Source organism: Malaclemys terrapin, chromosome 3 (genome assembly GCF_027887155.1).
Source record: "Malaclemys terrapin pileata isolate rMalTer1 chromosome 3, rMalTer1.hap1, whole genome shotgun sequence".
Classification (NCBI taxonomy): domain Eukaryota; kingdom Metazoa; phylum Chordata; order Testudines; family Emydidae; genus Malaclemys; species Malaclemys terrapin.
This window is the reverse complement of record NC_071507.1, coordinates 202,491,078-202,514,196: the sequence shown is the minus strand read 5'-3', so window position 1 is coordinate 202,514,196 and position 23,119 is coordinate 202,491,078. Positions and strand designations below refer to the sequence as shown.

General features: G+C 41.5%; 1 protein-coding gene across 1 annotated transcript in view; it reads right to left on the bottom strand.

Annotated features, from left to right (window-relative positions):
• The window catches only part of NCOA1 (nuclear receptor coactivator 1), a 263,927-nt gene that overhangs the window by 185,128 nt on the left and 55,680 nt on the right, over positions 1-23,119 (bottom strand). The gene's annotated exons all lie outside the window — the stretch shown is intronic.

Here is a 23,119-nt window from a genome sequence, read left to right as displayed (position 1 = left end):
TGTTCAACGGCACCCACGCACACATGCCAGCATCACAGTACACCATCTCAACTCTGCTCATCCACACAACAGAATTTAACACGTTGACACTGAGGTCTGGTCTATACTACTGAGTTAGGTCAATGCAAGGCAGCTTACGTTGACTGAACTATAGAGGTGTCTACACTTAAATTTCACTCCCACTGACATAACTGCCCCGCTACGCCGATTTAACTCCACCTCCACGAGTGGCGTAGTCAGGGTTGATGTTGTTAGGTCGACGCAGTGTCAGCGAAGACACTGCATTCTTTATGTTAGCTGTTACTGGCTTTCAGGAGCCATCCCACAGTGCCCCACACTGATAGTACAATCGATACAAGCACTCCTAGTGAGAATACACCAGGAGCAAAGCGTAGACACGCACAAGCACCTGCGGCGGCTGTATGCCAGCTTAAGTTAGGTGGACTTAATTTTGTAGTGTAGACATGACTTACCTTCCAGACAAAAATAATAATAATGGTGCGGATAAGGGGGAATGGGTAGGGTGCACAAAAACCCTGTTGGGAGAGGAGGAAGGGGAGAATGGTATGGATGGAAGGAGTAATGAGAAGCATGGAGAACCCCTGGCAGGGGGAGATTGGGGACCCTGGTATGGGCTGAGAAGGAATGCAGAACATGGGGAACAGTGGCACATTGGAGGCCCTACCCAGGGGGGATGATAGAGGGATCTGGAAATGGTGGGGGGACACAGAACCCCTAGTGGTGGGAGTGACTAGGGAATCTGGTACTGGGGAAGGGGGCACAGTCACTGGCATGGGAGGAATGGCACGCATGGAGGAAGGGGGAATAGGGACTAACACAGAGGAAGAGAATGGAGGCTCTGGTAGGGGAGCAGGGTAGAATGGGGGGCACACAGAACCCGTGTCAGGGGGACACTGGGAGAACTGCAGGAGTCCATGACAAAGAGGGGGGTGGAAGGGTGACACACAAAGCGTTTGGGTGGGGGAAAATGGAGGGATGAAAGGAGCCTCTGGTGCGTACAATATGCTTGGCCTATACAAGCTATGAAGCATGCGATGCCCAGGCACCCACACAGCCGTCATTGTAACACAATGGCAAAGTGCATGCTGTTTACCCCTCTAATGGCTTGCCCACTAAGGGATAACCGTCTACTACTGCTACTGACTTATTCTTCATTCAAGTGGTAGAAATCTGTGCTGTGGTGCTGACAGCCCTGGATTAAAGCACCGCTGGTGACCCACAGAGTGGAGAATGGGGGGTGTCATATCATTATAGTAAGGGTCATGACCCATGGACTGTACAGGTCTAGAGGTTATTTTCATAGAATAATAGGGTTGGAAGGGACCTTGAGAGGGCATCAAGGACAGTCCCTTGCCCTGAATAGTGTAAGTAAAATTCAACAGAAAAATCGTACAGAGCCCAGGCTATAGAATGGTTGCTGATATTATCAAGATCTCTGTATTTTCAGTTTAGTGACCGTGGAAGAACTGAAATATCTAGCCACGATTTACCATCAGCACAGCATTTGAATAGCCCATCCTGGATTTCCAAAGAGGGGCTCTCCCTTGTTGACTCTTTTTTGTTTAATGCTTGAGACAGAAAGACTCGCTTTCATACTGTCTCCCAAAAGTCAAAAGATTAAACTGTTTCCCCAGAGAGTCAAATAACGCAGCCTATGGGGATAAAAATAGCAGAAGGAGTGAGAAACAAAGAGGCAAGGGAGAAGGGGAGGTTTTCATCGAATTTGAAATGAGTGTATCAGTGGAGTGAGAGATACAGGAAGATTGTCCCAGATAGCAGGATCTGCAGAGAAGAAAACTCTTGCACCAACTGTGGCTGCATTACATGGAAGAACACAGAAGCAGCCAGTGCTAAATTAAAAGAAGGAAAAAGGTGGGGAGAGAGAATGTGTGGAGTCAGCTGGAGCAACTCAATGGAGAGAGAGAAAAAACCTCCTCCTTATTATTTAAGTGGATCCTATCATAAACCATGTCTAGTGGGGCTATTTTTAAAGGAGGATGGATGAACACATTCCTCTTTATTCACATGAGAGGACAAGCAACATTGTTCTCCACACGGTAGTGTCTGCAGACCTTGGACTTAGAGAAGGGAGTTGCAATAGTCAAGTAGAAAGGAGATAAAAAGCATGAATGAGGATTTTAGCAGAGGTGGAGCTCAGGCAGTGACACTCCTGGATAACATTATGGGGGTGATGAAAGATGAGTTAGAAGACCCAGGAGACTGAAGAAGTTGTTCAAGATCAAGGAGAATGCAAAGGTTACAGAAAACAGAAATAAATGGAAGGGAAGTCTTAGCTGAAAAAGATAGAAGAGAGTGAGGGAGCTGTACAAAACTCTCAGCCACTGTCTCAAACTGGAATTAATTTGGCCAAACGAGGAGACTGTTCTCCCAACACCTATGGAAGAGGCTACCACAAACAAATGCAGGTTCGCCACTTCAAACTCTGCATGGATAAACAAGGCCCCAGTTTGATAACCTTCAGAGAACAGGTTTTTTTCAGAAGAAAAGGGTAAGTAGAGAGATTTCAGTTTTTTGTTCACTATGGGTCTTGGAATCTTCTTTTAATGATGTTTAATTCATATGTTGCAGTTTTGAAACTCATCCATGTCCCTACAGAAATTGACATGTGCAGAATATAAATTGGAAAAATAGAAATATGATAAGTTTGGGTAGTTTGCCAAACAAACTCCACCCCTTCAGCAGTTCAATTTTTTTCATGATTTAGGCAGCAAATATGCCCTTTTTGTAACAGTCTGGGCTCCGCAATGAATTTGATTATAGTTGGTATGATAGATTAATGATTAGTAGATGTCTGTCATAGCAGAGATGGTTATATTTCAGTGGTGAGCAAGTGATTTCTGTAGAGTCAACATCCAGTTTGTACAAGGGTCTGAGATCCTTCAGTATCACTTGGAGGGACTGGAGGCAGAGAGAGCCCACACAATACCTAAACAGGAAATAAACCCCCGTAGAAATGGATCATCCAACACAGAGAGTTAAACAAGGCCAAGTATCTGGACTGGTAAAGAAGAATTTGCAGAAGCTACAGAACTGTTGTAAGCATCTCTAGTTTCACTTTCTATCTCTTTCTCCTGAACATGATGATTAATGATCAGGACTGGGAAAAATCCAGGGAGCGGAAGGGAGTGATTTCTCACCTGTTGCATTTGTGCCCCAACACTCACCTGCTACTAATCCATCACCCATACTGCTAATAAAATGCTGATAAAGACGGGACAAAGACTACCAGTCACCTACAATAAAGTCTCCAGTTTAAAACTGCCCATGAACTAGTGGGCGCCCCCAACACTCATGCAGTGTCATCACGCAGCTCCCTCACACTATGGGTTATCTACCTAGTTGTGTTCACTTTTAAAGTGAGCTGCAAAGCACTGATGGAAACTGAGGCCCTTTCTATATTGAGGAAAAATACACACCAGTATAATAAATTACCTTGTATCACTACACCTGTGTGAACTCTAGTACACCTCTGTGGCAGCAGTACAACTGCTGCAGCTGTCTCCAGAATCCCCATTTTAGTACGCTACATTGTTGTGTTACACCAGTACAAATGTTTTAATGCAGACAGGTCCTGAAATCTGACCTACACTACAAACCTATAGCGATATAACTACATCGCTCTGAGGTGTGAAAAATCCACACCCCTAAGCGATGTAGTTATACTGACCTAACCCCACATGTAGACAGTGCTATGCTGGTGGGAGAGCTTCTCCCGTTGACATACCTACTGCCTCTCAGAGAGGTGGATTAACGACGCCGACGGGAGAGCTCTCTCCCTCGGCATAGAGCATCTTCATGAAAGTGCTATAGTGACAAAGCTGCACCAATACAGTGTTTTAAGTGTAAACCTGCCCTTAGTTAATCACAGTGGGTTTTTGGTGAGAAACCCCACTGAATAGGCTGTGGGACACATTCAGTGCACAAAGAAGTTTTAACCGTCTTTAAAGATTTTTCCCTCTTGAATCTTCCCACTCAAAAACTCACTGGTGTTACCTGAATTGCTGAAAGTGCCCCAGAAAGCATTATTCTGTGACTGGCATCCCATATAATCCATGGTATTTTATTAAACTTCCAAGGTTTGAGATGATGTGCTCTAGGACATTGTCTATGAGCCCAGAAGTACAAAGAAGGTGTCAAAAAGGAATGTTAGAAAATTTAGTTAAAGCTTGTTCTCCTGAATGTTCCCACCTCCTGGTTAGCTAAAGGAGTCAGCACAGAGATTTAGGTTTATATCAGTCTTAATTTATAAATGCTGCTCCCCCCCTTTGAGAAAGGAGGAATTTCTTTGCAGTTCCGAACAAATCAGAGCTCTGATTTTCATTATTATTTTCAGTGAGGTAGCAACTAGAGATACTGATCAAGCACTGGGGCCCTATTGTGCTAGGGACTGTACAATGCAAAACAGTCTGCCCCAAAGATCTTACAATTTAAAGTTTAAAACAAGGAGTAGCATAGATGGATACAACAAACAGATGAGGGAGTACATGCTAACAGTGAGATGGTTTTTCATGAGAATGGGCAAACCCAATATTTTAAAGTCACAGTTAAAGGCCTGATCCTCTGCTGCCTTAGGAAGTGGTATACAAAATGGCTGTAAAACATTACCAAATCAGAATTCCCCATTCACAGCAGTGGCAGTGTTTTACAATCATTTCTCAGTAAATATAAAAAAGTGTTCATACAGGGAAGAGCAATTCATTTTAAGATTCTTTCCAGAGTAATAATCTGACTGGTTGTTTGTGACAGGTGAGAACATTTAAAAAAAAACATGGTTAGACTTGACAGTGTCTCTTTAAAGGCCGAGCTGATTAAAGGGGCCTTAGAAGGTGCATATGCTCTATCTAGGGAGGGAAAGCCAGGGTTTGCTTATCAGCAGCACTGACAACCTTACAATGAGCACCTAGCAGAATATGAAAAACCTAGCCAAAAAAGCCAGTTCAAGGATAGAAAGCACCTTCATGATAAATGGAGGCATGGAAAAAGTTCTCCAGATCTTGGAATTGCTTGATTGAAGACCTAACTACAGCCAGCATCTTCAGTAGGCAAATGTTTGTAGTTTCTTATTAGGAAGGAAAACTCATCTTGCTTTCTTATATAAAGAAAGAATTGATTGAAAACCATCTAACTTTTGAAATCATACTTCATAAATATGGCACAACAGGTCCCGTACTGTATAAAGAACCTGATCCTGTGGGAGACGCAAGGTCTATGCTACTGGGTACAAGAGACTGGCAAAGTCATCACAGACGCTGGGACCCAGCCTCTGACTCCAGGAGACATCATCATGTATTTCATCAGAATCATCCACTGAGCCCATTGGGTAGTTTCAGGTTCCTATTTTATAGCTTCTCCCTACCTTAGCTCTGATTAGGTTAGTTATCAAATTACAAATATTTATTACTCCACCCACAAGGGAAACTTACTCTCCAACGCATGGAAAAACACTGATCTGCCCAGTAACTACCAGCCCTTGCTTCTGGGTGGTTCTGGACACTTCAAGTAAGTGGCCTTGTGCTGTCTCCTTGCATGTGTACACACAGATACAAACAGAAATCCATTAATTTCCCAACTGCCTGCCTCACTCTTTCTAACAAATAAAATACGGCAGTGCAAAAGGCATGTGGGTTACACAAGCAGAAGTCTGGGATTGCTGCTAGTTATTTTGTAGGTGTGGGAGGAATTATGTAACAAGGAAGCAGGAGCCAAGTGTGCAACGAGAAAGGAGCAACACTGGTGTCAAAGCAGGACACTGCGGGAAGAAGGGACAACATTCTTCAGAGTGCAGCTTCTAGTGCGGATTTCAACACCTGGGACCAGGAGGAAAAAATCTGCCATGGTCGTCAAAAAAGATGATCTTTGGGAATATTTTCAAGAAATTTCTGTATCTCTGGGTAAAAAAGGAACATGTGCCAAACATAAACAATATCACAAAGAGATGCAAGGCCTGGTTGTTAGAATGAAACAATAATATGAAAAATGCTGTTCAGCTGGCAATGACTTTGAAGATAGTGATGTGGACACATTTGAACAACCTGGATCAATTGGTTAGTCAACTCATTACAGATGGTCTTCCATGTCTTCCTATATTAGTAAATGATCATTTCAATTATTGTCATAAATTTGTGTTTTGGGTGGATTACTTATGAATATCAAAATGTGCGTGTTCAAAATATAATTGGTATGATGACTGTGGAAGTATTTATCAATTACATTTTTACTGTTACTACTGAACTTCTGGAATAATTTTTATTGCTCAATATAACCAAATATCCTAGGCAAAGATTCCTGTTTAAACGTAGTTTTATTAGGCATTTATTAACTTTAACATTTAAAAAAAATTCAAGCTGTTTGATATGCTGCTAGGGATAAGGGTTTACACAGATTTTGATAATTATGTATTAGTTATTTTCCCCATATGATTGGGTTTAGAATAAATTATATCATTTAAACAATGGTACAAACAGCTGCAGTAAGAGGAATCTTTCATTTACCATCTACTTTTTTTTTTTTTTAAAGTCACTCACTGAGAAATACTCAGTGGCAGAGACTTTTTAAAATCATTTTCTTTAGGGTCAAGCTTACACATAAGGGGTTAAGAACATCCATCATCTGCAAAGTGAAAAATTTCAGAGTCATTTGCTGGTACCACCACCACCAGCGCTGCAACTAAACATACGTCAGACAGTAAATACCTGCATCTCACACCCCGCCCCCCCCCAAAAAAGCCTTCATTCTCCAGTAAAATCACAGATGAGTTCATAATCAGGACCAGCAAATTCCAGCAAGGCTCCACAGATGAAAAGATTGTTTGGTTCATTTATGCAACAAATTCTCCCTTTCATCTTGTTCAGAACTAACTTTTCATTGACAGTAAAACAGACTACTCTCCACTCAGCAGAGCAGACATTGCTGAAAATTGCTGGTTATGAGCGTATGAAAGGAGAACTGAACAGTGTGCAAAAAAGATTGATGAGAAATGTGTTAATCTGAGTCTTGATGGGTGCAGCAATGTACACAATGATCCCGTAATATGTGCCTGTGTGACAACAGAAGATGAGGTTGTCTATCTTACAGAAAACTGATACATGCCCTTATAGCAGAATACTTAAAAGTAGCAGTAAAAGCCATAACCAACTGAATAAAAAGTCAAGCGTGTAGCTTTGTCATAGCCAATGATGCAAATGTAGCAAAGATGAGAAGAAATCTAGAAAAAGATTATGAATGAAACCTAAAACTTTCAACATATGGGTACAGTGCTCATTTGATGCTGACTTTACCCAAAGACTTAAGTACAGTAGAACCTGAGAGTTACGAACACCTCAGGAATGGAGGTTGTTCGTAACTCTTAACAAAATATTATGTTTGGTCTTTCAAAAATTTAAAACTGAACACTGACTTAATACTGTTTGGAAACTTTACTATGCAGAAAAAAAAATGCCGCTTTTAACAGTCTTAATTTCAATGAAACAAGCACAGAAACAGTTTCCTTACCCTTGTCAATTTTTAAAAAAAATTCCCTTTTTTATTTTAGGAGTTTACGTTTAACACAATACTGTACTGTATTTACTTTTTTTAGTCTCTGCCTGATTGTGTACTTCTGGTTCCAAATTAGGTGTGTGGTTGACTGGTCAGTTCTTAACTCTGAGGTTCTATATTACAGCTCTAGGTAACCACGGAAAGTACAGGATAACAAGACTTGTGGATAGGCGGGAAGCGGTAGATGTGGTATATCTTGATTTTAGTAAGCATTTTGATACTGTCTCACATGACCTTCTTATAAACAAACTAGGGAAATGCAATCTAGATGGAGCCATTATAAGGTGGATGCATAACTGGTTGGAAAACTGTTCCAAGAGAGTAGCTATCCATGATTCATAATAAAGCTGGAAGGGCATATCAGATGGGGTCCCGCAGGGATCAGTTCTGGGTCTGGTTCTGTTCAATATCTTCATCAATTATTTAGATAGCACAGAGAGTACACTTAGTTTATGGGGATAATACCAAGCTGGGAGGGGTTGCAAGTGCTTTGGAGAATAGGATTAAAATTGAAAATGGTCTGGACAAACTGGAGAAATGGTCTGAAGTAAATAGGATGAAATTCAATCAGGAAAAATGCAAAGTACTCCACTTAGGAAGGAACAATCAGTTGCACACATGCAAAATGGGAAATGACTGCCCAAGAATAGAAGGTTATAGTGGATCACAAGCTAAATATGAGTCAACAGTGCAACAGGAGCCTTGTAAACAAAACACAAGTAGTAATTCTTCTGTTCTACTTTGAACTGATTAGGTCTCAACTGAAGTACTGTGTCCAGTTCTAGGTGCCACATTTCAGGAAAGATGTGGAAAAATTGGAGAAAGCCCAGAGAAGGGCAACAAAAATGATTAAATGTCTAGAAAATATGACCTATGAGGGAAGTTTGAAAAAATTGGGTTTGTTTAGTCTGGAGAAGACTGAAAGGGGACATGATAACAGTTTTCAAGTACATAAAAGGTTGTGCCAGGGAGGAAGGGGAAAAAATTGTTCTCTTTAAACTTTGAGAATCGGACAAGAAGCAATGGGCTTAAAGTGCAGCAAGGGAGTTTTCAGGTTGGACATCGGGAAAAACTTCCTGTCACAGTAGTTAAGCACTGGAATAAATTGCCTAGGAAGGTTGTGGAATCTCCATCATTGGAGATTTTAAAGAGCAGGTTAGACAAACACCTGTCAGGGATGGTCTAGAATCTAGATAATACTTAGTTCTGCCATGAATGCAGGGGACTGGACTAGAAGACCTCTCCAAGTCCCTTCCAGACCTACAATTCTATGAATAAAGGAAAATGTCGCTGAAATTGCAAAATACTCCCATAACAACTTTAAATTTAATATGGAGATATACCAATCTCATAGAGCTGAAAGGGACCTTGAAAGGTCATTGAGTCCAGCCCCCTGCCTTCACTAGCAGGATCAAGTACTGATTTTGCCCCAGATCCCTAAGTGGCCCCAGATCCCTAAGTGGCCCCCTCAAGGACTGAACTCACAACCCTGGGTTTAGCAGGCCAGTGCTCAAACCACTGAGCTATCCCTCCCCCCTAAACCATTTTGCTTCAGCTTCACTGAAGAGAGCAGGAGGATCAAAACTAATTCTCCCCCAAGATATGCAATGGAATTCAGTGGCTGATTGTTTTGAACTATTTATTACGAATTGGCCTATTCTGATGACAATTTGTGAAAATCATTGGACTGAAGAGAAATGTAGAAGATATGCTGAATATACTGAAACCTATTTCCATAGCCTTGGATAAACTACAGAAAGATGCATTGCTGATGCTGTTGAAATTTGGAAAGAACTTCAAGTTAAATTGCAGCAGTAAAGAAGTGTATGGATCAAGCACTTATTCCACTTCAATTTCTTGTCAATATTCTCAACTCAAAGTACCACGGTAGATGCCTAACTGCTAAAGAAGGGCCATGACATGGGCATCTAATCACCACTCATCAATCATGCCAACCATAATAAATTTCAGGGCTGGAGGTGAACCGTTCAAGCAGTACGTGTTTGCTGCTGATGTTTTAAAGAAAGTCAAACCACTGAACTGGCGGAAGTCACTAGCTAAGCACCTGGAATCAGAATGTGTTGAAGTGCTAAACCAGCTTTTGAAAGCAGTAGCCTCTTATGCAGGCACAGAAAGAATATTTTCTTCATGTGGACCAATTCATTCGAAGTTGAGAAACCGACTGGGAGTTGAAAAAGCAGGAAAACTTGTCTTTCTCTTCCAGTCTATGAACAACAATGAGAAGGGAGGGGATAAAATCTGCTAGTTTTAAAAGTTTGAAGGACAACCTAAGTAACTTAGGAGATGGTTGTCTCATTTTCAAGAGACTTATGCAAGTAGGAACTTACACTGCAGTCACTTTCACTTAGGCATATTTGAAAATTCTTCCAGGCTGACCTGAAATCAGTTTAATACACTGACTAGAGTTAATCCCTCTGTTTAATAAATCACGTAGTTGTAAATGTGAAACATATTTTGATAAGAATAAGTTTATGTATCCAAAACATTCCACATTGTTTTGTTTAATATAAATTTTATATGCTGTTTTGTATATTTATTTAAATTCCAGTTACCATAATGCAACTTGACACAAATCATGAGTTCATTTAAATTAGCAATATATCATTCACCATTTTCTAACATACTAAAAATGTACAATTAATAAAACAGAAAATATTAAGCTATATAATTTACATAATATATTTACATTTATATTTAATGTACATAATAAATGTATTTAGTTATGATGTACCTTTCTAGGTAGCAAAAAGATGTACCAAATCTAGTGTCAAGGTTTTGTTTTGTTGTAAATCAACATGTTTTAATAGTTATATCAACCATTTTTTTTTTAGAAAATAACTGGAAGTACAAATAGAAAAGTTGATTAGAATTGATTATTTAAATGTAGGCTTTCCACTTCCTGATTTAAATCATAATTTAAATTGCTGATTTAAATCAATCCACCCTGTTGCTGTGTCAACTCTTAGGTCTATTGGCCTGGTCTCAACCATTTTGATCACTACATTTTGACTTGCAATTTACATATGAAAACTGCATGCAGGATTCTATTATCAGTATTCTCATCAGAAATATATCCTCTCTTCAGTATTCCATCCGATCTCAGCAAGAAAAGGGATTGCAAGTTACTCGGAGTAGAAAGCAGACCTGGTTCTATTGCATCACTCACCTCCCTCAGAGATAATTACTCTAACATGCCAGCCTCCTTAATTGGAAAGAAACCCTGTTTATAACCCACAAATTATTCATGGAGACTAATGATCCACCAAGAGGCATATTCTTCCTTTGTGCTTTGTTGGCCTCTGTAAACTCTAAAGCGTCCTGATCTGGGTTACAACCAGCTTGCAGACTGACAGATGCTTGCTCGCTGTGACAGCAGCATCTCTTTGGCCCACCTACAAGTGACCATGGACTACAACTGGAGAATTACCACGATGGACTATAATCAACAAAGCACAAGTGTACAAGACACAGCACATTGTACAGGTGATGGACACTGACTTTAAACCTGCATGATTAAGCTAACATCCTTTGACAGTTGCTCTTTCAAATAATACTAACAGCAACCACAGACAGAAGGGAACATAAGAATGGCCATATTGGATTAGACCAATGGTCCATCCAACCCAGTATCCTGTCTTCTATTAGTGGCTGGGCAAGATGCTTCAGAGGGAATGAACAGAACAGGGCAATTATCTAGTGATCCATCCAGTCCCAGCTTCTGGCTGTCAGAGGTTTGGGGACACCCAGAACATGGGGTTGCATCCTTGACCATCTTGGCTCATAGCCATTGCTGGATCTATCCTCAATTAACTTATCCAATTCTTTTTTGAAACCTGTTACACCTTTGGCCTTCACAACATCCCCTGCCAATGAGTTCCACAGGTTGACCCTGCATTGTGCGAAGAAATACTTCCTTAGGTTTGTTTTAAACCTGCTACCTATTCATTTCATTGGGTGACCCCTGACTCTTGTGTTATGTGAAGGGATAAATAACACGTCCTTATTCACTTCCTCCACACCAGTCATGATTTTATAGACCTCTTTCATATTCCCCCTCCCCACTCATCATCTCTTTCCAACCTGAACAGTCCCAGTCTTTTTAGATCTCTCTTTATAGGGAAACTGTTCCATTCCCCTAATTATTTTTGTTGTCCTTCTCTGTAATTTTTCCAATTCTAAAATATCTTTTTTGAGATGGGGTGACTATAATTGCATGCAGTATTGAAGGTGTGGGTATACCATGGATTTTTATAGAGGCATTTTGATATTCACTGTCTTATCTATCCCTTTTCCTAATGGTTTCTAACATTCTGTTGGGGGGGGGGGGGTTGACTACCGCTGAACACTGAGTGGATGTTTTCAAGAAATATCCATAGCTTACTTAGAACCCATTATTGTTTATGTATAGTTGGGATTATGTTTTCCAATGTGCTTTACTTTGCATTTATCAACATTGAATTTCATATGCAATTTTGTGGCCCAGTCACCCAGTTTTGTGACATCCCTTGGTAACTCTTCGCAATCAGCTTTGAACTTATCTATCGTGAGTAATTTTGTATTATCTGCAAATTTTCCCTTTTCAGTGTTTACCCCTTTTTCCAGATCATTTATGAATATGTTGAACAGCAGTGGTCCCAGTACAGTTCCGTGGGGACCATTTATTCCTGCCTTTTAACTATTTATAGATCCAAGAGAGAACCCTCCCTCTTATCTCATGACTGCTTACTTTGGTCAAAAGCCTTTGGTACAGGATCTCAAAGGGGGAGGGATAGCTCAGTGGTTTGAGCATTGGCCTGCTAAACCCAGGGTTGTGAGTTCAATCCTTGAGGGGGGTATTTAGGGATCTGGGGCAAAAATCTGTCTGGGGATTGGTCCTGCTCTGAGCAGGGGGTTGGACTAGATGATCTCCTGAGGTCCCTTCCAACCCTGATATTCGGGCGGGCGGGCGGGCGGGGGAGATTTTCTGAAAGTCCAAATACACTTTATCCTTGTTGTCCCCCTCAAAAAAATCTAATAGATTGGTGAGGCATGATTTTATCAATACATTAGAAGCAAGAGGAACACCAAAGACAGGGTAGGCCCACTGCTTAGTGAAGAGGGAGAAACAGTAACAGGAAACTTGGAAATGGCAGAGATGCTTAATGACTTCTTTGTTTCGGTCTTCACCGAGAAGTCTGAAGGAATGCCTAACATAGTGAATACTAATGGGAAGGGGGTAGGTTTAGCGGATAAAATAAAAAAAGAACAAGTTAAAAATCACTTAGAAAAGTTAGATGCCTGCAAGTCACCCGGGCCTGATGAAATGCATCCTAGAATACTCAAGGAGCTAATAGAGGAGGTATCTGAGCCTCTAGCTATTATCTTTGGAAAGTCATGGGAGACGGGAGAGATTCCAGAAGACTGGAAAAGGGCAAATATAGTGCCCATCTATAAAAAGGGAAATAAAAACAACCCAGGAAACTACAGACCAGTTAGTTTAACTTCTGTGCCAGGGAAGATAATGGAGCAAGTAATTAAGGAAATCATCGGCAAACACTTGGAAGGTGGTAAGGTGATAGGGAACAGCCAGCATGGATTTGTGAAGAACAAATCATGTCAAACCAATCTGATAGCTTTCTTTGATAGGATAACGAGCCTTGTGGATAAGGGTGAAGCGGTGGATGTGGTATACCTAGACTTTAGTAAGGCATTTGATACGGTCTCGCATGATATTCTTATCGATAAACTAGGCAAATACAATTTAGATGGGGCTACTATAAGGTGGGTGCATAACTGGCTGGATAACCGTACTCAGAGAGTTGTTATTAATGGTTCCCAATCCTGCTGGAAAGGCGTAACAAGTGGGGTACCGCAGGGGTCTGTTTTGGGACCGGCTCTGTTCAATATCTTCATCAACGACTTAGATATTGGCATAGAAAGTACGCTTATTAAGTTTGCGGATGATACCAAACTGGGAGGGGTTGCAACTACTTTGGAGGACAGCGTCATAATTCAAAATGATCTGGACAAATTGGAGAAATGGTCTGAGTTAAACAGGATGAAGTTTAACAAAGACAAATGCAAAGTGCTCCACTTAGGAAGGAAAAATCAATTTCACACATACAGAATGGGAAAAGACTGTCTAGGTAGGAGTACAGCAGAAAGGGATCTAGGGGTTATAGTGGACCACAAGCTAAATATGAGTCAACAGTGTGATGCTGTTGCAAAAAAAGCAAACATGATTCTGGGATGTATTAACAGGTGTGTTGTGAGCAAGACACGAGAAGTCATTCTTCCGCTCTACTCTGCTCTGGTTAGGCCTCAGCTGGAGTATTGTGTCCAGTTCTGGGCGCCGCATTTTAAAAAAGATGTGGAGAAATTGGAAAGGGTCCAAAGAAGAGCAACAAGAATGATTAAAGGTCTTGAGAACATGACCTATGAAGGAAGGCTGAAAGAATTGGGTTTGTTTAGTTTGGAAAAGAGAAGACTGAGAGGGGACATGATAGCAGTTTTCAGGTATCTAAAAGGGTGTCATAAGGAGGAGGGAGAGAACTTGTTCACCTTAGCCTCTAAGGATAGAACCAGAAACAATGGGTTTAAACTGCAGCAAGGGAGGTCTAGGTTGGACATTAGGAAAAAGTTCCTAACTCTCAGGGTGGTTAAACACTGGAACAAATTGCCTAGGGAGGTTGTGGAATCTCCGTCTCTGGAGATATTTAAGAATAGGTTAGATAAATGTCTATCAGGGATGGTCTAGACAGTATTTGGTCCTGCCATGCGGGCAGGGGACTGGACTCGATGACCTCTCGAGGTCCCTTCCAGTCCTATAATCTATGAATCCTATAATCTATGAATCTATGATTTCCTTTTACAAAAGCTGTATTGACTCTTCTTCAACCTGCTGTGTTCATCTGCGTGTCTAATGATTCTGTTCTTTACTATAGTTTTTGCCTGATACCAAAGTGAGGCTTACTGGCCTGTAATTTCCAGGATCGCCTCTGGAGCCCTTTTAAAAACTATTGGTGTAACATTAGCTATCCGCCAGTCATCTTGTACAGACGCTGATTTAAGGGATAGGTTACATACCACAATTAGTAGTTCTGTAATTTCAAATGAGAGTTTCTTCAGAACTCTTGGGCGAATACCATCTGATCTGGTGACTCATTATTGTTTAGTTTATCAATTTATTCCCAAACTTTCTCTATTAGACAACTCAAGATGCGACAGTTCATCAGATTTGTCACCTAAAAGAAATGGTTCCTGTCCTCTCCAAGCAGAAAATGGTAGACAGGGAACAACCAAGGAAACACATCTGAGTGAAGAGATTAACTGCACTAAGAGGGAGAGGGAGAAAAAGAAAAAGTTTCAAGTCCTTGTGTCCATTTCAGACAATGAAGTCAGACCTCTCCAATTCAAGACCAGGTTTGTTCTCCTGCTACCTTCAATACACTGGAAGAATCATTAAAATTTTGCTACATTATGGTTAGTTTCTGAATTCAGAAAATGAAGTTTGTTACACATTTATCTTAAACAACTGTCAGCACTTAATGTTTTTATTTAGTTCAGTCCAAAAGCCTACACTTTAATTAAGTTGACAGTTTGATTTAAAGCATGCCAACTACATTTGTGAGCAAGACGCCTTTCTCAGCCTGCTCTATTAAATCCACACACATACGAGTCCAAACTCACCCCCATGTTGGGATTTGGGTTTATTAAGTAAGAAATCAACAATACGATAAAGTTCATGTCAACCGTTATCCCAAGGTTTTCTCCCTCAGGACTGCTCAGTCCAACCCCTGTATTTTCCCAGACAGGCATTCCTATTTCCCTTATAACTAGGAGGGATTATAAGACACTTGCACCAGTGATTTGGCAAAATCCATGTAACCCTCTTCCCAGCCAGATCAATGCCTGCTAACAGGGTGGAGTATTTGGGGAAATCTCTGGCAGTACAATACAACTGTGTATGTTACATGGCAGAATTATCTTTCATAAGCCACAGGTTACAACCAGAGTTCAGGAAATAGTGTGGTTTTCAGAACCATCTCATACAGATGAAACCAAAAATCTTTTGTGCCCTCCCATAAAAGGTGTATGAAAAACAAATCCTTACTCATCATTGTGCCTAGGACTGCCACACTAGTTTGATAGGGCATTGCAGATAAATATCCAGCAATTTTAAGTCCAGACCTAAGTTTGATTTTTCAGTATCTGCTATGGTTTTGAAAAGGCACAGTTAACAACCCACTCACTCCTGACTGTAAATATGGCTACCTATTCTAAATATTACAGTGGTCATTTTATTCTCTACCCAAACTCCATGGAAGCAGCTACAAATTTCTAGCACACTGCCTGCACTGAGCATTTCAAATTTTGTCCTGGAGAGATCCTATCTTTTAGAGTGAGAGATTTAGTCATAACTGAAAAATAAGCCTGCTTTGGTTTTAATATGAACAAAGGCCACCAAGTGGGTGAATGATGAAATTTGCTTGCTATTTTTGCAATGCAGCCTTCTGCATGCTAGGGAGAACCCTGAAACAACCTAGTCTTCTCAGGACTTCAGATTGGGCTTGAGCTAGGATTTCCAGAAGTAAGAGCTAGTTCTTCCTAAAGAATTGCAGTCTCCTACATCGAAATGACACAAGTAAACACCTTAGCACCTGCTGCTTGTTTCTGCTGCAGGATAATCCACCATATACATTACTTCTAGGGGAATTCTGTGCCACTGCGCATATGCAGAATTCATGTCCCCTGCAGATTTTTTTTCTCCACAGAAGAGAGTCTGCTGGAGAGGCACTGCAGTTACACATGTTGCCCACCAGGGGCTGCTGTGGCACCAGAAGAGAGGCCAGCCAGCCAGCCGAGCGGGAAGGGGAAGAGACTTAATTCCTCACAGCAGGGCCAGGTGAAGAGGCACAGGACAGACAGGGCACACAGGGCTTCTGGGAGGTCACAAACTGGGGTTCAGAAGGGCTAGTGTGGAGGACAGACTGGGGCGTGAGCTCAGGAGCTAGTGGGGTGACAGCATTGAGCCAGGGGCTGAATGGGCAGGGGGCTGCAGGGCCACACGGGGAGCGGGGGTAGGAAGGTCCAGGGCCACATGGGGTGCAAGGACACACAGGGACAGGGGCAGATGTGCCTGACTGAATGGGAGTGATTAGGGGTCAGCCAGGACATGCATGGGGGAGGCTCCCCAACAATCTCCCCCCCCCAAAAAAACCCTGTTCTATACTTCTCTCACCTACACCCAACAACCCTCCAGGTTCACTCCCAGGCTCCTTCCCTCTCTCTCAGCTCCTCCGTTACCCCAACTCCCTCAAGCCTTTGCACTGCTTCTGAGGGGTGCAGGAAATACATTTCTGTATTGTAGTTTAAATGAATTACTCAAAGTTCTGTATTAATATGCCTAGTAAGGAGTCTATTTGTCAAAAAAATATTTCCTGAATCTCTTTTTTTGTTGGTTTGTATTGTTACAGACGTACTTACTGATGGGTACTTTGAAATAAATTACCAAAATAACTGAAACTGGCATGATCATATTGTGTTATTTTGACAAATAAAATATGCAGAATTTTAAAATATTGTGTGCAGAATTTTATTGGTTTTTAGCAGAATTCCCCCAGGATTAATATACTTGCAACACATCTTTAACTAGGAAGTGCAGTTAATTTGATACAGAACCTTCACTGGCACTGGTAAGGGAAAAGTGAAGTTTGTAGCTGAAATTGAAAGTCAGCCTAGAAATCGCTAAGCGACAAAAACAAAAGATGTTCTTCTGAATGGATGCTGTGTGCTGTAAACTCTGCAGTGGTGCAATCATGTTTTCAGCAGTAAGAGAAAGAAGCATATCTAAAAAAATCCCCAAATCTCTACCCAACAAATCCTCAAAATGTTCATTCCAAATGGATTAAGTATATACCAGATCCTCACTAGTTTTCAGCAGTGATCAGGGGACTGACACAAATGCCTGAATTTTGCAAGTTAGTACGTGAAGAATAAATAAAAGGAGGAGACTGCATCACAAAACTTAGCTGTCTTATTTTAACAACTGCAGGTTAGCTAGTTGGTTATGACAACATAGGGAAGTCTGTTCCAAAGGACAAGCTAAAGAGACTGACCAAAAGTCTGCTGCTTAAAAGTGCTAGTTTTCCAGTACAGGAGGAACTCAATTTACTCAGTGCAGGATAGATTCTGGCCAGCCCCCACATGAAGCCAGAACATTGGGGAACAACACAAGGAGGGGGGGAGGGATAGCTCAGTGGTTTGAGCATTGGCCTGCTAAACCCAGGGTTGTGAGTTCAATCCTTGAGGGGGCCACTTAGGGATCTGGGGCAAAATCAGTACTTGGTCCTGCTAGTGAAGGCAGGGGGCTGGACTCGATGACCTTTCAAGGTCCCTTCCAGTTCTAGGAGATGGGATATCTCCATTAATTAATTTAAAAAAAAAATTTATTATCATTATTATTCTCTCTTCAGTACAGTAACACATAGTCATTTACTGAGCTGAGGGTCCCATTGTGCTACACACTGTATATACACACAGTAAGAGACAGTCCCTTTCCTGAAGAGCTTACAAATCTAAATAGGAAGGGTGGGACAGAGGCACTCAGAGGAAAAGTGACTTGCCTAAGGTGTCACAGCAGGTCAGTGGGAGAGCTGGGAATAGAATCCAGGGCTTCTGACTCCCAGTTCAGTGATCTGTCTTCTAGGCTACACTGGTCTCCCAACATTTCACACAGCTTGCATCCCGCATAAGGGGTAGGCAGAACTGCCGTCTTTGTGCTAAGGGACACACCGGATCTGCTCCCTCTCTACTTCCCAGGGGACATACAGCATCATAAAGGAAGTGGGGAAGAGGCAGAACTATTGGTCCCACCCATTCCAGTACCAACCTACAGGCTGCATTGCATGAGGAGGCTTAGTAGCAGCCAATATACCTGCTGTTTACAGAGAAGTTCAGGAAACATCCAGTACCTCCCTGAGGCACTGTGAATCAGCACTGCCCACAAGGCAAAGCCATGTCTAAATAGCTCCAGCTAGCCTTACATTTGGGGATACCATGAGCTACTCTCTTAAGTCAGGTGGTTGTCTAATAAGCGCGGTCTCCTGAACAGAGGTAAGTGCACTTCAGAATGTACCACTGCGTATCTGTAACCACCTTAGCTGAGTAGCGAGCAGAGACTGCTGTTTGGGGGCAGATTGGTGATGCTCTACTGCACTGTTAGGATCCGTCTCTAGGTTGGTGTTGCTCTTGTCCATTCCCTCTGAGCCCTACCTTTCCCCTTTGAAACAATAAGATGTCACTTTAACCTCTGCTCTGCATAATTCTAGAATTACATTTTTATTAATATTTATAGCACTTTCCACCTCCAAGAGCTTCACAAACAAAGCAGTTAGAAGTAGCCTGCCATACACAGGCCCCCCTCCTTAGCAGGAAGGATCAGTATCTCACTGCCCTTATTATTTTAATTTTAATGCCTCATAAGAGGTTTCACAACAGAAATAATTATAAACTAGTGATGAAAATATCCTGCCTCCCATGGAGCGGAGGAGACCTAAGGGTTCAATTATGTGACAAGAGAAAACAATCAAGAGATACCCTGGATCCAGTCTCACTTTTTAAAGTGGGTTGCCTTTGTTATTCTTATCTAATTGTAACAGCTTAGGTAACCAGCCTTAATTGTAAACCAGATGTGACTGGGGCATGTGTGCTGTGAAATGTGTTTGATGTCAGCATCTCTGATAGCCTGCAGAGCAGATCGGTTAACACTTCCTTATTGTTCTGCTTTGATCAATACCATTGAAGGGACCAGATCTATTCCCAAATGAGAAGCAGGATTGGGCCCATTAAAAACATTAAAAAGATTCACTATATTTTAGATTATAATCTAGAGAGCTTTCTTTTTAATTAAACATTGCCAGAGGTTTGGTTTATTCTGCAAAATTAATAACATGATCATTTGGAAAAGATGGTCTTGTCATTAAGGCCCAGGGCTGAGGGTCAAGGTTTTCTGTGTGATTTGCTGAGGGTCACACAATCTGCATTTCAGCTCCCTCCTCGTTCCTCCCAAAATCTGAGAGAGAGAGAGAGAGAGAAGATGCTTCTTCTCTTCCCCAGGGAGAAGAGTTATTCATTAATGTTCATATAGTACTTTGAGATCCTTGACTGGAAGTGTTTATAATAAAGACAATATCCTCTACAGAATTCTGAGTCTATACATGTGAATCACTGTCACATCAAAGGTAACAGTAGCCTGACAGATGTGGCCTATATCAGAGCTGGTTATGGCCCAGATTGCCACTAGTCTGTATGCAGCGATTGGGCACAAGGAACCTTCCTTATTCCCCTTGTATACCTCACACAAGGCTAGATAACCCCAGCGCCCCATGCTTAGTGGAGTGCAGAGTGCACTCCCTCCATGTGTCCTCAGGGGAGCACATACCCCCTCCCTGCTCCCTTTGGGGCAAAGGCCAATTCCCTCTCAAGAGCCACCCTCCCAAAAAGAGCCTGTGTACAAAGTACCCGAACTGGCTCTGCATATGAATTATTTTAAAGAGATGCGTGTGCCAATGTTCTTATTTACATTGCCATCAACAGCGTTCCAATCAAAGTTATACACTACCGGCAATGCAATTTTACAAAATAGCTGCATTACAGCAGAGCGCACCCTTAGCCTGCAGAACAAGGCAAGCAGACACATGCGCAAAACTTGTAGGAAATTTTGAAACTCTTAGCCCTTAGGGTTTAGAAAAGAATTTAGTTAATTACGCTGAAAGACACACAGACACACATGATCTCTTGAACTTTGCACACCAAAAGAGCTTGTCCATTTTTTATTTTACATCAATTATTTTTAAAGTAGAACATGCCTAATGTAGTTCTGATCTCTTACCATTTGAGTCCTTAAAACAAAATTTAACACTCAAACTGCTGAATAAGACTCAAGTAGCTTAAAGGAAGAGCACACCTGCCTGTTAAACCTACTGAAAATCTCCTGTTCAAACATATTAAATAGCACCATGTAAAACACTGAAAACAGTCAACCATTGGAGACAGCTGAACCTTTACAACTAGAGTTATACACATTCCTTTTTGGCATGCAACCTCAGTAAACTGAGGTCAAATCCTGCTTGTTTTAGTCAAGCATACACTCTCAGTAAAGTCAATGAGCAGTCCACTCAGATCAGAAAGGCAAGTATCATTTGGCCATAAGTAGTAGCAGTAGCAGCAGTGTTTTTCATACAATGCACAATTAGTCTGTAGAACTCATTGCCACCGGGTATATCATTGACACCAAAACTTACCAAGATTCAAAATAAGATTAGACATTTATATGGATAGAAAAATATTGACTTATAATATTAAACAAACAAGAATGTGGGAAGGCCTCTAAATCCTCCTGCTTCAGGGCACACACCAACATCTAGCTCAGGGGTAGGCAACCTATGGCACGGGTGCCGAAGGCGGCACACAAGCTGATTTTCAGTGGCACTCACACTGCCCGGGTCCTGGCCACTGGTCCGGGGGGCTCTGCATTTTAATTTAATTTTAAATGAAGTTTTCTAAACATTTTAAAAACCTTATTTACTTTATATACAACAATAGTTTAGTTATATATTATAGACTTATAGAAAGAGACATTCTAAAAATGTTAAAATGTATTACTGGCACGTGAAACCTTAAATTAGAGTGAATAAATGAAAACTCGGCACACCACCTCTGAAAGGTTGCCTACCCCTGATCTAGCTCTCGGGGGTCAGGAGGAAACTTTCTCAAAGAACAGGTTACCCTTTAACTACCTAACTGCAAAGATTTTTGCACCTTCCACTGAAACAGAAGATGCTGGTCACTTTCAGAGATGGGATACTGGACTAGATGGACCTCTGTCTGATCCAATGTGATAGTTCCTATGTATTATGGCAGTGCCCCAAACCTCCAACCCGGAGCAGGGCCCCAGTGTGCTAGGGGACAGTCCTGGCCCCAAAGTTCTTAATATCTAAATAAATTAGACAAAAAAGAGCAGAAGAAAGCATTGTCTCTTTTTTTTGTTTTTTAAACAAACGGGGGCCTTAAGTACAGAGATTTTAAGTGGTTTTCCCAAGATCACACAGGAAGTCTGTGCCAGGGTCAGGAACTGAGCCTAGAACTCAAGTCTCAGTCCAGTTTCCTAACTACAAGGCTATCCTTCTTCCCCACATACTTTATTAACTACTCTAGTGACCAGGCTACTAAAAGGAAGAATAAATTGTTGTACAGTGCTCCATACCTATCTCATATCTCATAGAACTGGAAGGGACCCCAAAAGGTCATCGAGTCCAGCCCCCTGCCTTCACTAGCAGGACTAAGTATGGATTTTTTGTCCCAGATCTCTAAGTGGCCCCCCTCAAGGATTGAACTCACAACCCTGAGTTTAGCAGGCCAATGCTCAAATCACTGAGTTATCCCCTCCCCCCAAAGCCTCTTCATAAACTTCTTCTTCCCAGCCAGTATTTATTTTCCTACCAAGATATGCTGATTGTCTCCAAACTGATACAAACCATGTTTATTAGAAGAAGAACAGGAGTACTTGTGGCACCTTAGAGACTAACAAATTTATTAGAGCATAAGCTTTCGTGGACTACAGCCCACTTCTTCGGATATGCATCCGAAGAAGTGGGCTGTAGTCCACGAAAGCTTATGCTCTAATAAATGTGTTAGTCTCTAAGGTGCCACAAGTACTCCTGTTCTTCTTTTTGCGGATACAGACTAACACGGCTGTTACTCTGAAACATGTTTATTAGTAGATTGTAGCAGTTATCTTTTTTGGTCTCTGATTCAAAAAGCAAACTGATAAACTAAAGCCTTATCTCTACATAATTTCACCAGCTATAAACACGCACAGCTTGGATTTGGTATCCGGATTACTACTACAGTAGTGAAATGCTTGGCTTGTGATGGGGGAAGAGAATGGAAGACAACTTTCCTTACTCCCACATAGAAAGCAGGTCAGTTTTTTCTCCTTTTTGGCACATCTCAAGGGCCCTGAGCAGAAATCCCAGTGGGGCTACTGAATGTGCACTAAGGGCCCAATCCTGCAAGGCAAACCAGCGTAAATTGCTCATTGGCACACAGACTACTTTAAAAGAGGCTCCAGCTGATGCAAAACAAAAATAAAGCCATATGACGTGACGACAAGGGGAACCACACACTGTTCCCATCAAGAGACTTACCAAAGGCAAGACATACATGGAACAGATGAGCATCTCTTCTGAATCAAGTAAAGTAATAGGGAAACTCTCTACATTTGTGATAAGGAGGTGGAAATGGAGGTTTGGAAGGAGAAGATGAATTAATTACCTGAAACACCATGTTAAAGTGTCAGGGTTCCCAGAACAAAGTCCTAGGTTCACACCCCTCATGTCCAACATTTAAATAAGGGATTTAACTAAAATCCACAAGAGCTAGCAGCTGTTTTATTAACCCTGCTGTGCCCAGTTTGTGCAGATGATACAGCCTGGGAACCGCTGATTCCCAATGAGAACTGAGGGTTAAACTGTATTCT